This window comes from Aethalodelphis obliquidens, unplaced genomic scaffold (genome assembly GCF_003676395.1).
Source record: "Aethalodelphis obliquidens isolate GAN/ISIS:26980383/991018 unplaced genomic scaffold, ASM367639v1 scaffold1, whole genome shotgun sequence".
Lineage (NCBI taxonomy): Eukaryota > Metazoa > Chordata > Mammalia > Artiodactyla > Delphinidae > Aethalodelphis > Aethalodelphis obliquidens.
Window position 1 is genome coordinate 107050501 of NW_020837945.1, and position 16377 is coordinate 107066877.

Genomic DNA, 16377 nt, shown 5'->3' on the forward strand with positions numbered 1-16377 from the left:
CCCCTTCCTCATTGACACTCCAGTTCCCAGCAGGGATCCACACCCAGTCCTGGCCCCAGCCCTCTTGGCCCAGGACCTCGATTTTCTATTGTGGCCTTGCCAAAGCTCTTCTTGGGGAGCTGGATGTCTCTTTTTCCCAAGATGCTGCCAGGGGACCTGCCTCCATCTAAACAAACCTTCTCCTGACCCCCATTTCCTCCCCAAGCTTGAACTCTCTTGCCTGCCCTAGACTTGGGCTGTACCAGCTCCACTCATCAGATGAGGAAACTCTTTTTTGGGAGGGAGGGGACGCACACCAGCCTGGCCTCCTGAGCTGGCCACTTCCTGGGGTCAGGGGACTTGTCACTTTCTTTGGTGGGCTCCTAATGTACCAGCAGCCACGGCTCTTGGGTGCTCAGTTAATGCAGGGGTGAGGGTAGGGGGGACTGAGTCTTCAGTTGGACTTCTTAAAGACCTTATTTTATACCACATACCCCCCACCTCACATTCCTGGTCCTCCCATTCTTTCTTTTTCTCCATAGCCCTTATCACCATTCTGATATGCTATGGGTCCCCCTCTCCAAGTAGAGAAGTGAGCTCCCTGAGACCTGAGGCTGCTTTGCTTGAGCACCTGGCCCATGGTGGGTGCTCAATAACTCTCTGTGGAACGGAGGAGTGGAACGCCCGCGGGCTTGGCAGGCAGCACCCGAGCGCATACACCGCGGCGCTGGGAAGGCCAGGAGCTCTCGTTTCTCAGCTGTCACAGAGGCCAGCTGCCTCAGGGCTGCCAAAGAGGATTTCTACGCCTGCTCCATCATAGCCGGGGCAATAAAACGTCTACCAGGGCTTCCCAGCACTGCACTGGGTGTGGGAAAGGCAAAGCCTTCCGGCAGCTTCTTAACCTGGCTGGACTCAGCCATCCACCCTGCTGAAAAAGGGACTGTCCCCTCTGTTCCTGCACCCCCTAAGCCTGTCATACCCCGACCCAGCGGCACCATCTCTCCTTCCCAGACATGAGCTGTCTTACCCACCTTTACACCCCAGTGCCCGGCACAGTGCAGAGAAGCTATGAAGCCTGTGATAGATATTTGATGAATGCCTGGATGCCACGTGAGAAAGGCAGCCCCTTCTGAATTAATTATGTAACTCAAAATGCCAGGGCAGGATGAGTTTATTTCTCCTTTATTGTGATTAATGATTTTATTTTTCCAACGAGTTTTTCAATTCTGAGATTTAAGTTTTTTTTTTTTTTTTTTTTTTTTTTTTTTTTTTTGCGGTACGTGGGCCTCTCACTGACGTGGCCTCTCCCGTTGCAGAGCACAGGCTCCGGACGTGCAGGCTCAGCGGCCATGGCTCACGGGCCCAGCCGCTCCGTGGCATGTGGGATCTTCCCGGACCGGGGCACGAACCCGTGTCCCCTGCCTTGGCAGGCGGACTCTCAACCATTGCGCCACCAGGGAAGCCCAGATTTAAGTTTTATATACTGTAAATTTTAAGATATCCCTCCTTTCAAAAAAGACACAGCATAAATTTTAGAGTAAAACTGATGGCTATGTTTTCTCTCCCTAGACCTTAAATATCTCCTTTTATTGAGGGCCGATTTTTTTTAAAAAAATAATGTGGAGTGTTTTATGATACTGAAAATAAAAGTCTGTGAGGAAAAGCTGATGTTGTCTTTACTATCTCTCTTGGAATAATTAAACTTCGTATTTATTACAAAAAGCTTTTTTCTAAAAAAAACAAAAAACAGGCAACAACTAATTATCCAGTTTCTCTTGGATTTAGGAGAGGGTGATTTACTTTCAAAAGGGGAAATAAGACACAGAGAAAAAGTAAGACAGTTGTTGTCACATCCAAAAGAGGAGAGACCAAACAATTTCTAAATGGAACTCTTCATGGATACTAAATAGTACTAAGTTTTAAACCAGACTGGACATTTAATTGATTATATTCCTCAAATTCAATGATCAGAAATTAATTTAGTCAGTGTGGTAAAAAAATTTAAGAAGAGAAAAATTCTGCTTTATGATTTTCTTTTTTTTTAAATTTATTTTTGGCTGCGTTGGGTCTTCACTGCTGCACGCAGGCTTTCTCTAGCTGCAGCAAGCGGGGGCTACTCTTTGTTGCAGTGTGTGGGCTTCTCACTATGGTGGCTTCTCGTGTTGTGGAGCACGGGCTCTAGGCTTGTGGGCTTCAGGAGTTGCAGCATGCGGGCTCAACAGTTGCGGCACGTGGGCCCTAGAGCACACGGGCTTCAGTAGTTGTGGCACGGGCTCTAGGGCGTGCGGGCTTCAGTAGTTGTGGCTCGCGGGCTCTAGAGCACAGGCTCAGTAGTTGTGGTGCATGGGCTCAGTTGCTCCGCGGCACGTGGGATCTTCCTGGACCAGGGATTGAACCCATGTCTCCTGCATTGGCAGGCGGATTCTTAACCATTGCACATCCAGGGAAGTCCTATGATTTTCAACATTAGTTATCTATGCTGATCACAGTTTATGGATAAGTGTACAGGTGCCAGTTCACTTCATGCTGTGGAAAGACTCCATTTGTCCCTGAGAGTTCTAGAAAGTTAAACCCCAGAAGGCAGAGTGGTGTTCCTCTGTTGTGCCTGCTTACATAACAACCAGTACGGCATTTCTGCTAACAGCATCCAGATTGTTTCGGGGGGAGCCATGCCCCACCCCACTCTCAGTTCCAGAGGTTAGGAATAGTCATGTGACCTAGGCTTGGCCAATCAGGAATTGACTCAGAAGCAGGGACACGAGTAAAGCCGGGCCAATAGGAATCTGATTTGGGATTGTTGCTGGTGCTATTGAAAAAGGTGTGCTTTCCCTTTTGGGATTGCTAACACTTGGAGCTGCTGCCTGAGACTGAAGGCAACACAAAGGAAAGCAGACAGATGGTAAATTCAACTCACACTGCAACTTGGATGTAACAACAAACGTAATTTCTCTAGCTTACCCATAATCAATTTGGCCCTCCACTGGTTAGTAGGGGTTGAAACCGGTTTAAATCTTGGTGCAATCCAATAATTCCAATATCCTCTTTGAGAACATGCTCAGTTTCTCAGATGGCCTCCCCCATCTCCTGCTCCACCAATAAAGATGATGGTGTCTGGCCAACATTCACCTGTACCCTTCATTATGGCTGACCTTGCTGATAAAATACTGAGATATACCTGGAGCAGCTGGTAAGCAGGTGCTGCCTTGAATTCCCTAAGCACCTCCCACTGCCCCCTCCCTGGGACTTTTCCCTAAGCTCCCCACAATCCATCAGTGAAAACGTTAATCCTGGACACAGCAGGGCACTCCATTCTGACTGGTCAATGTCTGAGCCTGTAAGATTTTTAAATGTTTTGGCCATCATCCCTGTAGGGTATATGCAGTGGGGGTAGAAGGAGGGACTGTGCTTCTGCATCCTCATGGTGTTGAGAGAAAGGGAACTCCTGGCCTTGCACGCACCCTTGAGTATAGCTGCCCAGTGTCTGTGCATGTCAGAACAAGGTCCACTTTTTGCCTGGACTGGGTGTGCTGCCAGCCTCTGATGTGCTGTCTGTGGATGGCGAGTTTGTAGTCGATCCCCAAGTCTGAGGCAGTGCTCCCTGGCTGATGTAGCCTCTTCTTTGATCTTCCAGGTGCTTCTGACTTCTGGCCATGAATTCCTATCAGTCCTGGTCCCAGGGGTCCACCCTGCAGCCTGTACCACTGTGTCACCCCACCACAGTGATCACCCTGGTAAGCTGGCCACAGACTTGCTGCTACATCTGGGTAGGTCCAAGCTACACGGGGACCTAGCATAGCTTAAAAAGTCCATTGTGGGCCTCCCTCTGTCAGACCAAAATCAGGCTACCCAGGCTCTCCCTCTCATACTTCTGGAACCGTGGCAGGGGACAGGGTCTTCCCATGCCTGTGGGGCTAATCATTACTTTTCCACCACAGTTGCTCCTCCCAGGCCTCTGGTCTTGTGCTGCTGCTTCTGTCCTTCCACAATCCCCCTTTCTCCCTCTGTCTGGACGTCTCATATATAAAACCCAAGGTTTAGTCTACCAAACCCAGTCCTTGATCTTCTAAAGAGGAAGGTAATGGAATGCAGAGGCTATTTTCTCAAGGTAAGAGCTTGGATGACAGGGCTCTCATTTTGCTACAAACTCTATTTTTGAATGTCAGAAGCTGAGTGTTACTTTTTCTTTCTCTTTGCATACCTTCTGGAAAGAATCTTCATCCCCTCCTCCAAACTTGAGTAGACTAGATTCATATGCTCTGAAAGGCAAAAGAGAAAAGCACGCTAATAACTTCAAAACATAATCCCTATGCCTTCTGACAACATCTTTCAAGCACCCTAACCTAACCATGCCTGAAGCCAGTAGCCCAGTTTAGCAAACCAGTGGATTCCATTTTGGGTTTAGCTGGTTAGAGCTGGGTTTCAGTCACTTGCTACTTGGAGTCCTGACTGACGCGGGAATAGCAGCAGCTATTTCACATGGTTGTGTAGCATTCGGCCCAGCTTCACATGCAAGTGGGGCTGGTTAAATGCATTTGATGGTCAGATTGCTGCCATGGCTAGAACCTGACAAGGACGAACCTGGTTTTGAAGAATTCCCCAAGTCCATTCCTAAACCTTGCAAGTGCATTGCTTCCTCTCATACGGTAGAAGGAAAAGAACGAAGAGAGAGGAATCTTTCCTTTGGGTTATCTAGGTTCAGAATCACCTCTCCTCCCGTTCACCCCTGTGGAGGCTCTACTGAGACCCCATCCTATTAACCCTTCCTGCTTCTCCTTAGCCTTTAAACATGTTTCAGTTTCCCATAGCAAAAAAGACAACGACAAAAAACTCACACCCAGGGACTTCCCTGGCAGTCCAGTGGTTACGACAATGAGCTTCCACTGCAGGGGCTGGGGGCGCGGGGTTCATCCCTGGTTGGGGAACTAAGATCCCACATGCCCTGCAGCTCGGCCCAAACAAACACACAAACGAACAATCAAAAAAAAAACAACTCACGCCCAGTTGTAACTTCCCCTTGCCTGCCAACCAACTCTCCTGCAGCAGTGGGCCATATCTACTACCACTGCTGCTCCTCTGTCCGGACTCCATTGACTTCTAACCCACCATGGCTTGGTTTCTGCTCTCATGTCCCCAGAGAAACTGGAGTCACACGCGTCAATAACTTCCTCATTGTTGAGATCAACAGGCACATTCCAGGACTAGTGCACTGAACCCCTCTGTGTCATTTCCCACTCCCAACCACCTCCTGAGCCTGGATAATCTCTTCATTTGGACTGTTTGATGCCACTTTTTTTCCAGTTTTCTTCTCACTCCTCTGCTCCCTCCTCAGGATCCCTATTTGATCCGTAGAAGCTGGTGTGTGCCACTGTTCAGTTCTCATCCATCCCATGATCTTCTCCGTCTGCCTGCTCTCTCTGGGTCATCTCAGCCCCGCCCCAGCTTCAGTGACTACCTGTGTCGACCCTTTCCCAGTGGGCATCTCCGGGCTTCTCTCCCACGCTTGGCACCTACGCTCCTGACTGCCTCCTGGCTGTCTTCCCTGGAAGTTCCATAGGCACATTAAAATATATATTCAAAACGCGCCATCTTCCTCTCAGACCAGTTTCTACTCCTTTACTTGCTATCACAGTAAATGGTATCACCATCCGTGAAGCTGCACAAACTACCTGGGAGTCCTGAATTCCTATTTTCCTTTCCCCTTTCCCTGCTTACTGAGGCAGACCCCTTGTACCTGGCAGTATATAATGGGTCCCCCAAAGCAGTGTGTGTAAATGGGTGAATGAACTATGGGGGACACAGAAAACCAGGGCTCTAACTTGAGTCTAAAATTTTTTTTTTTTTTGCGGTACGCGGGCCTCTCAGTGTTGTGGCCTCTCCCGTTGCGGAGCACAGGCTCCGGACACGCAGGCTCAGCGGCCATGGCTCACGGGCCCAGCCGCTCCGCGGCATGTGGGATCTTCCCGGACCGGGGCACGAACCCGCGTCCCCTGCATCAGCAGGCGGACTCTCAACCACTGCGCCACCAGGGAAGCCCCCGAGTCTAAAATTTGATGCCGGTTTACCTTTCACAGTTTTTCACTGCTTCTTCCTTAACAAGAGGGACCATCATTGTACCAGGTGGTCTTCACCGCTGGTCATCTGTGATTCAAGATGACTCCAATCTGTTACCTTAGGCGCTTAACCACCATTCCTTCTTGTCCACTTAACCCCATTGCTCCTTCTTGTGCCTGTCCCGCCTAGGAAAAGAGGAGAGAGGCCCCTGTGATAAAGTAGAACTTCAAATTGCACCACCTCGCAGAACACATTTCACCCTGATAAGAGGTCCCGATGTATCCCTGCAGCCACCAGGAGTCACCGTGAGGGCTGGGAGGGGAGGAAGGAAAGAGGGAGGGGGAAGGACGGGGCAGTAGGAAGAAAGATAAACAGAGGTCATTTCCTCCTTTCCCTGTCTTGCCAGGTCACGTAACCCTGTGTGAGTCTTCCCAAGTGCTGCGCTGCGCGCGGGAAAGTACCTTCCCTCTCTTGCAGCCGAGTTCAGCCTGGAAATGAGTACCCTGACTGTCTCACGAAAGCCTGTGCGCCTAGCACTTTCGACTTCTCAAAACACTGCATGAATATGTTTGAGTGACTTCCAAGTGCAGGCTTTGTGCTAAGCAATGTGCACCTTATCTCATTTAAGCACTGCGACCTTAGCAGGTAGGTCCTGTTTTTTATCTCCGCTTTGCAGACGAGGAAACTAGGGCTTAGAGAGGTTAATTGCTTCACAAGGCTATCCAGCTAGCAGTGTAGTCCTGCAAATCATCAAATCAAACCCAGGTCTGTATCATTCTACGTGTAAGTCTGGGGTGGCCACGGTTACACTGCTTCTGATGTATTCGTGGTTATCTTCCATACCATACATACATTTAGGACATGGTACATCCAGGTGCCAGATAAACGCTCGGGGAAGTAGTGCCTAAACCACGCCAATAAGAGCTGGATCTGGTCCCAGCTGGCAGAATTCAGAAATGCAGCTTTAGGCGGTTCCCAATGGTTCCTTGTATCTCAATTTCCTCATCAGTAAAATGGAGGCACGAAGCAAGCGCCCTCCAAGGAGCCTGTAGCATTCTGTGGCTCTATTCCAATAATGCAGTGTCCCCAACACGCTGCCAGGAATCTGGACGGAGAGCGTGATCAAACGGGCAGTGCTCTCTGCGGGCGCTCCCCTGACCTACCGCTGACGCATGCGCCCTCGCCCGCCGCCCTCGCGCCGAGCCCAGAGCAACGCGACCCCTCTCCGCGCATGTGCAAGCCCTGGTGGCCCAACTGCGGGCCCCGGGTGCAGAGACGGCTCCCTCCCCCGGCGCGGCGGAATCAGTGCCCTCAGTAGGGATGGGGTGATCCTGCCAGAAACGAGCCGGGCCCACGGGAGATGCGCCTGGCCCTCGTTGGGAAAGGCCACAGCCTCCCCCAAGGCCCCTGGAAAGCTGTTCCTGTGGGGGAGAGTGTGTTACAGCCTCCGCGCCCTCGCTCTGGACGTGCTGGGCGGCACAGAGAGGCCGTTCTTTCCCAACACAGATGGAAACGCTCCCCTGGCACTGCTGCCTGGGGTGTGGAGGAGGGGACGGCCCCGCAGCTCCGCCGACTCGGGAAGCCGGGGAGGACTTTCCTCTCGAAAACCATACTGCTGATTAAAATGAAAACGTCTAAGGTCACCGAGGACATTTATCCAACTAGGAGCGGGGAATGGGAGGTGTGAGACATCACCTGATAGTAGAAGCTCCTAAAGGGCAGCTGGCACTGCAGGGAGGCCCACCCTTCATTGCTGCTTAGGGATGAATAACAGAACCTAGACAGCTATTTTTACACTGGTTGAGAGAGAGAGAGAGAGAGAGAGAGAGTTGCGGGAGGAGGTGGGAGCAACAGGGGGTAGGACCTAGGGAGACAACAAGTGCAGCCTCTTCTCTACTCATCCCGTGAGCTTTCTTATTCCTCTTCCCAATGCGGATTCCCTCCCCGGAAGTTAAGAATTATTTATTACTTTGAAATCAGAAAAGGAAGAAGGACGCTAATCAAAAAGTTCTCTGAACGGTGAAAATAAATGAGATCTCAACATTCTGAAATTGCCCCTGTCGTCGGTCCCCTCAGTCCTTTCTCCCCTTGTTTGCCATCTTTTGAATGTCCAGGTCCGAGGTTATGGATCTGAATTTTCTTTTCCCTACTCAGGGATCATGGAATGGCCTCTAGGAGGTTTGGGTCCGTGGGCTGAAGGAGACAAGGAAGAGGAGCCCTTCTACCAGGATGCTATTCAGGTTGTCACTGTTTACTGTATGACTTTGTCCTGAAAGCCCTGCTTCTTCAAACGGGGATTTTTAGACCATGGTAAGTTCTGGGAAGGCAGAAGGATGTCCAGAAAGGGTGGTTGCTTTCAATGTTCAGCTGATACGAGGCAGCCAGAGCCTGTGCCTGTGCTTTCGTCTGTCAGAATAAATATGGTGCTGAACTCACCAGTCCAAGGAGATGTGCTATGGGAGACGGTCGCAAGCTGCGTGGGGAACCACTGCTGACATCAGCTCACTTCACACCACTCAGGCTACTTTGATTCCATTGAACTTCATTTCGTTTCCTCCCCAAGCCCTGACAAATCTGGAAAAAGGAGGCACAGAAAATAATTTCAAAAGTTAAACGAGGCATGAAATGACCCCTGACATCAAAGGGAGGTTGTAGAGGTTACCATCTTAAGAGTTTGCTTAGGGGAACCTTTTAGAAGTTTTTGTCTGAGAATTATGGTGACCAAAAACAGAACAAAACAAACCCCTTACTGAGGAGGAAAGGTTACTTGGAGCTCTTTATTTCATTTGGCACTTCGAAGATTCACCAGATCACAATAAGGGTATAGGGTTGGGGATGTGTGTGGGGGGGATGAACGTGCTTCATCTGTGACTGATGTCTCCCACAAAGAGAAGAAAGTAATCTTTCCCTCTGCAAAGGGAAGTTGGAAGTCAAAGCTGTGGACAAGCATCTAACCCAGCAGTACCACAGCCTCCCAGGTTCCAGCACAGCTGGGCTCTTAGATATTCATCCACTTCTTCCAAAGGCAGGTCAAAGAAGATGGTGTTTTATTAAGGAGACAGTACGATTCAGGGGCTCTTTCATAGCAGAAACCACCCCCTGCCCCGGCCGCCAAACACCCCCATTATCTGTATTCCAGTTCCTTTTTAGCCGAGGTTGAGGGGAAATGCCCCCAAATGATCATTATTATTGTTTGCATGTATGTTTGTTTATTCTGTTTGGCTTTTAAAAACATAGCAGAACTTCTGTATCCAAATGGATAAAGACGCTGAGAGCTTTCAGATCACTAAGAAAAGTGGGAGCACAGCCAGCCATATCCATCCCAGCGGATGATCCTATGCTAGTCCCCTCTCTTCTGTCCCCAGCAGGTTTAATTTAAGGTGGTCCCACACAGTATATTCAAGTGTGGGCAAGTTGATCCATCCCTCCAGTCACCTTTATCGGACTGTCACTCTGTGTCCCTAGCAAGTTAACCCAGGTCTGAAGATCAGAAAACCAGGCTCCTGAAGAGATTAGGTCTCACAAGAGATTAGTATTAATAATCTGCCTTTGCATATATCCTATCAGCTATCACACTTATTTTTAAGAAATCTAAACTATTCGAGTTCAAAATTCAGTGTCTTTTTCCTGTGATATGGTACAGGAGAAAGGGTTCCGGGAGTGGCAACTTAGTTTGTATCTAATTTCAGCAAAATAATTGCAGACTGCTTCCAGCCTGAATAAGCAGTGAGGTATAGCTCCCAGTATTTACTTATTTTAGAAGCACTCCCTCAGGATGAATGCTAGCTATTTTCAGTTGCATGTGGGAAAACCAAGGGCACTGCCAAGCTGTGGTAAGCTGGCATCGTGTTATGAGCTGTCAACCTTGATACTTAGTTCCACTCAGATTCATTTCTGATTTTCAGTTGGCGTGTAACCTTTTTCTTTATTCACTTTGGGGTCCTGATCACTTCCTCTGTCTGCCTCCCTACCTTCCCATCTATCTCTATCCTCACAGGCAGCTTTGGCTGAATCCATCTAATAATAACAGCATGAGTGCCAAGTGGGTTGTATAAAATCCTTAGGGAGAGATGTGAAATGAAGCACATTGTTCTTCAGGGCTCCTGGGGACCAGAGTGTACCCACTCACAAAAACAAACTAATATGCAGTGAAATTATACGTCTTTCCCTATTATTTATGCAGAATGCGATAATGCTGGGATCGCGCCTGAAATAGCTATGGTACCTACGGCGGGCAGCCTCTAAAACGGCCCAAGGAGCCATCACCTACTAGTCCTCTCATATGGGCTGGACCTAGTGACCCATATGGGCTGGACCTAGTGACCCTTTAGAAGATGACAAAAGTGATGGGATGTCACTCCTGAGATTAGATAACAGAAGATGTCTTTTTGTACATCTCTCTCTCTCTCTCTGTCTCCCTCTCTACGTCTCTATCTCCGTCTGTCTCTCTGCCATAACTGCCATGTTGTGAGCTTCCCTATGGATAGGCCCATGTGGTAAGGAACCGATGTCTCCAGCCAGGAGCCAGTGAGGACCTGAGGCCGGCCAACAGCCATGTGAGCGAGCCTGGAGGGGGAACCTCCCTCAGTGGACCCTTGAGATGACCGTAGCCCTGGCTGACACCTTGACTGCAGCCTGTGAGACCCGGAGCCAGAGGACCACTAAACTGTGTCTGGACTGCTGACCCACAGAAACCGTGAGATAATACATGACTGTTGTTTTAAGCACCTAAGTTTTGGAGTAACTTGTTATACAATAGAAATACTAATATTAATACTAATATTCCCTTAAGCAGGTAGTTAGGAGCTTCCAGTGACCTCACCAGAGGTCTGTCTCCAGCCTCACTTCCTGCTATAGCCCCCGCCATCACCTCTGGGCCCACTTTTTGGCTACATCTTACTCCTAGGTATTTTTGTGTCTTTATATGAGCTGTTTCTTCTGCCTGAAATAAGCAGTCTCCTCTTCTCCATATAAATTCCTGCTCACCCCTTGACACCTTGCTCAGATGTGTCTTCTGGAAAACCTTCCTAACCTTCCTAACTCCGCCAGACAGAGCTCCTGTCCCCTGCCCTGGGCTTTGCCTCTGCCTGTACTTTATCACTCACGCTGTGCTGTCCTGATTGGCAGACAGGCTAGATTGCAACTCCTGGAAGGCAGGACACTTTTATTCATCTTCCAGTCCCTTCCAGTCCCTGTTAGCACAGCACAGTGATAAAACACCATTTCTGGAACAGATCAATGGCTGTTTTGCAGAAGCAAGGATCCTAGGTAGCTAGTTCCACGCCCAGCTGATGCAGAAATTTTACATAGCATCCTCTAAATGTGTGGTAGAAGAATACTTTGATTAATTGGACAATACATGAATTTTAAGCACTCAACTCAATCAGCAGATCCAACACTGTAGCAGCCTGCAGTGTTGTAAGGCTCTCTTGGTCTGCTATCAACTCCTCAGCCCTTCAGTTAAGGTCACAGGAGTTGACAGTCCTGTAATCTGAGTTGTCATTTCAACCCATGACCTTTGATATGTTCCAGGCATCACAGACCTTCCTTCCCTTCATTTCTAGAGGAAGCTAGAAAGAAACCATGAAGGAAGGCATCCTTAGGGGTAAACCTAGAAGAGGGGGAAGTTGTATTTGTATCTCAGTTGTATTTGTATAGCAATCTAGCCCATGAAGAGAGGGCTCATTGCAGGGGAGGTTGTTGGAAGATGGTATAGGTGTGGAATACATTGTAAGCCTATCTACTCTGTCACCACATCCTGACAGTTGTGCCTCCTATATAGAATCTTCCCCCTTTCTCTCCTCTGTGGCTCTTCTCCTAGTCTTGAATTCACCTATAACAGCTTCCTAACTGGTCTCATGACATCCACTTATGACCCTTTCCAAGCTCTTCTTTCCAAACTCTTGTGGCCAGAGCAATCTTTCTAAAATGCCCATTTGATCTCATCGCCTGTCCACTTAAACACTTCAGTGGCTCCCTGTGGATGGCCTGGCTCGAATCCAGCCCTATCATGCATGCTGCCCACCTCCCTGTTTGTGCTGTGGTCACACTCGAGTCTTTCACGACCTTGAAGACACAAGCACCATGCCACACGGAGATGCAGAGACCTGCCTGCCCTAGTTAATCCTATTCCTTCAGATTTCATTTCACTCATCAATTCCTCAGAGAGTTCCCTGATATCCCTTATTAAATCAAACCCCTTATTATGTACCTGGGGCACCACACATTGCAGTGTCATGTTAATTTGTGTGGTTATTTGATCAAGGTCGTCTCCTTTTCCGTTGTGTAAGTTCCATGAGGGCAGGGATCATGTCTGTTTTCGCTGACGTTGTATTCTTGGTACCTAGTATGACCCGGCAAAGAGTGGGCATTCAATCCATATTTGTTGACTTGAAGTGAGTGAATTATGGGTGCTATTAAGGGTACATGGAGGAAAAGCAGAAATGCGGGAAGAATGAGGACTTCATGGAACCCAGAGCTGGGGCACAGGATGATAATTTGAATGCACGCCATCCTAAAATAGGATGTTGGAGTTTCTTTAGACTAATTGCAAAAGTTGCAGAGTGCACAACATTTATAGCTATATGGAACTTCCCTTCTCCCAGGCCACAGCCGCCTCAGGGAAAACCAAGGATTTCGGGTCAATTCCCAGAGGTCTCTGGCTCTGCCTTCTGAACACCTCGCAGGCGCCATCCGCTGCTGACCTGCAGCTCCACCCTTCTCCGCTGGGGGCGAAATGACCGCCTTGCTCTGGCTGCCCCCGCTGGTGCTTCTGCGCCCTCTCACCAGCGCCCCACACCACCCCCGACCCCGGCGGAGAATTGTCCCCCCACCCGCTCCTCTCCCGTAGGCGATTCCCATCCTTCCTCGGTCGTCACATCTCTCAGTAGTTTCGTAGCACACAAGTCATTTCCTCTTCTTTGTTCATGAATCTTAAATGCAAGCGTCTAGGGCCTGCCAGTTGGTTTCATTTCCCAGTCCGTGTTTCTGCCAGGGCTTGACAGGGCTGGAGGTGGCAACCATTCATCCCACAAACATTTACTTCATCAGAAAGAGAGAGAGAGACAGAGAGACAGAGAGACAGAGAGACAGAGAGAGAGAGGAGCAAATGCGGCCCAGACCCCAGGAACTTGTCACCTTCCGGGGGTCTTTACAGGCACCTTCACCTCTGGATGAGGTATTCCGCTGTCAGACCGTGGCTGAGAATCCGTCCTCGCGACACTAATTTCTGCCAGGAGCCAGGAGTTCAGAAGAATGTTAATCTGTTTTTCTTCCAGCTTTCCTTACACAGCCGACAATATTATTACTCTCAGCTTTTACAGTGCAGGTCGATACACAGATCACAGGGTCCAAGAGGGCTCCTGAGTCATTTGAGAGAGTGACCTTTTTTTTTCTTTTCTAGGTCTTCCATCTCTGTGAATCAGCGATGTGGGAAACCCGGGCCTCAGAAAAATTCAGGGAGGCTTGAGGTGAGCAAGCCAGAGGAGAGTGTTGGCAGGAGCTGAGGGCTGCCACGGTGGGAAGCTCGAGCCCCATCTGAGGGGCTCCGGGTGATGTCTGCCTCCTGTCAGCGCCGTCGGATCTCTGTGACTTGGGCAGGGATGAAAATGCGCAGCACAGCCAGGGTATCCTGGGGGTGTGTGGGGTCCGGACAGCCCGTGCCAGCCGCATTTACTTTTCCGAGTCGTTGGAACAAAGCAGCTGTGGGGCTAAGCCTGCCGTGACGAGAACCCACAACAACTCCAGAAAGCCCCTGCCCTCACCGCCTTGGCTCCCGCAGCGCCGCACTCCTGTCTTTTTAGAGGTGTGAGCCTCGTCACACGGCAGCTGCTGGATGAGTTGTCCCTCTGTGCTGTGTGCGCCCCCAGGCAGGCGGGAACCTTGGCCCGCTTTCCTCCGTGTCTCCAGGGCCGGGCGCAGGGTGCGGCATCTAGTAGGTATCTGATGAATAAGTGAATGGCTATAGGGACATATAGGAGGCATAAGAGGCCCCTAGAGTGGGAATGGGTTCAATAGCACCGTACTGTGTTGGTTCTCTACAGTTTGCGGGACCCAAAGAAGGAATAATTGGTCCTTTCTAGAAAAGGCATGTCTCATGTGGGGATTGCACAAGGGAAGGTGCCGGCCAGCGGGGGATCAGGCAGGCAGAGGTAGAGGAAAATGGGGAAGACGACATAGGAAATGATGGTGTTCATCCTAGGGAGGCTTCAGAGCATGCCAGGCGGAACCCTGATTCTCCAGGAAATGGACCGAGAGTGCCTCCAGGGCTGGGGGAGGCCCGCTCTCAGGGAGTCGCATCTCAGCCCCTGCAAAGACCCCCAGGCGGACTCCCGCGCTTTCCCACGGCCGTCCACTAGGGGGCAGGCGGAGGCAGGAGAAGAGGTGGGGCGGCAGCCAGCCGGCTCCTGGGCTGGGCGCCTCAGGCCCGCAGTGCACCCAGGCTCACATTCAACACACTGGGCTGTTTGTATTACTCAGACAAGGCCCCGCCTCTCTTCCTGCCTGTCGTGGCCTCTGTGATTTTATACGGTGTGGCCTGTGACATGAGATACCACGAGGCCATGGTAACCAAAGTACACAGCTCGGTGTGAATGTTAATAAACAGGAAAAAAAAGTAATCCCTGGTTTTCTTATTTTACTCACCATTTGTGGTTTTTCTATCCCTGTCTCACATATCCTTTATTATACTGAACAATCAAGATGTAACCGAATTCCACTACTCTTTAAAATGAAAAGATAAATGGGGAAAATATGCCCTGGTCTCCTGTCAGGTAGCCTTGAAAGTAGCGACTCATTTCCTCATGTGCGAGTTATCAGTTCCTCTGGATATCCTGCCAACACTCCTCTTGTGTACCAACACACCATCTCAGGGGAAAATTACATTCTTGATAATTCCCACATGCCTTGAAAAGTCATTTCCTTCTAAGAAACTCCTGATGATGGGAATTCTTAATTGGTTTAAATTTTTCCTAATCCTCAAGTATTGAATATAAACAGCACAACTGTCTTCCCATATAAATTATCCTCCTCTACATATTATCAGGCCCACAGACCTGGGACTCAAATAAACTAGACTGAGCATGAAGGAATCAACATTTTACCAGGTCAGATCACAGAAATGAAAGTCTTTGTGTAGAAATGAGCATTGCTTCATACAAAATCAGAGGGTTTGAAAGTTGTTTTCCTACCTGCTGAGAATGTCCGATTAGAAGCCCATCAGTGCTTGATAACATTAATAGAAAGCCTTGCTTTAATGAAGTTAAAGACTCTTGAATGAATTGCATCTTTAATTGTAACGAGAACAAACCAACCATATTACATGAGCCATTGGAAAATGGCAAAGCCATCTTAAAAGAAGCGGTTTTCTAGTGGAATCAGAATTCTTAAGCAAACCTTTCAGGCTGAAGACCTTCTGGGATGCTTCCCCTGATTTCATTCCAACAGCAATCACAGCTGGGAAATATAAAGTATGATGTCAAGTTACTTTAATGGTATGCAAAATTCTCAAGAATTTTCTAAAAATATGCATTTCCAATGATACCATAGACAAGTTGGTCTAAAATTGTTTGACTTTCAGTTAAAAACATAAACAAACAGGCTTGGATATATTTGGACACAACGTTGCTGGAGATTCCAGATTCCATTGTTTAAAGGTATTCCATAAATACGACAAAAAGTGTGGAGAAGGCATCCATCTGGTCCGGTATTCAGGTTTACAAAGAAAGTAATTACAGGGCCAGAGACTCGGTGTCAGCCCTCATTCATCTAAATTCTCTTTCTCACATCAACATAGCTTGACCTTGATTTTTTTAGATGCAAGTAAAGGATACTGATGTAATTTGAATAAACCAGTTTTTAAAATTCCCTGAGGAGTCTGGAATCAGAAATGACAGGCTTGATGGACATAAGCTTGAAGGAGTAACCAACTCTTAAGTAATTATGGTGGTTTTAAAACAGTATCTTCCCTTCTTATTGAGCTAAAATTCCATCTTCTTTCTAGGGAACGTTTATTTGTCCTATTCTTTGGAAAATAGCCAAACGCTGGCTGCCACCCCTCCCCTCCCTGACATCCCCACCAGGCCCTTGGTGCCTCCGCAGTGGCCTCTGTGGTCAGTGGCCATCTCTGCTGCTAGATGACCTCCAACCTTCCTCGCCTTTCTCTGAGGGCAGGGGCCTTGCTTCTCTTCCTGACAAAGCACTTTCAGTCAACTCCTGGTTTTCTTCATGGTTGATTAAACTGTCTGTGTTTATTCAGGACCCTTCTCCTCTTTCTGTGTCCGGCTGCTGACCTTTCTGTGGCTTCATGGTAGAGGAGAAAGCTCACAGGGCAGTCCATCTGACTGCTTG

At 48.9% G+C, this 16377-nt stretch overlaps 1 long non-coding RNA gene across 1 annotated transcript in view; it reads right to left on the reverse strand.

Moving 5' to 3' along the window:
- LOC113623845 (uncharacterized) overlaps positions 1 to 16377 on the reverse strand; it is a 53611-nt gene that overhangs the window by 11460 nt on the left and 25774 nt on the right. Inside the window, exons 5-7 of the long non-coding RNA XR_003434095.1 lie at positions 8467 to 8604; positions 6042 to 6215; positions 4178 to 4235 (exon numbers count right to left, since the gene is read on the reverse strand). This is a non-coding gene — a long non-coding RNA (uncharacterized LOC113623845). The remainder of the gene's footprint in view (positions 1 to 4177; positions 4236 to 6041; positions 6216 to 8466; positions 8605 to 16377) is intronic.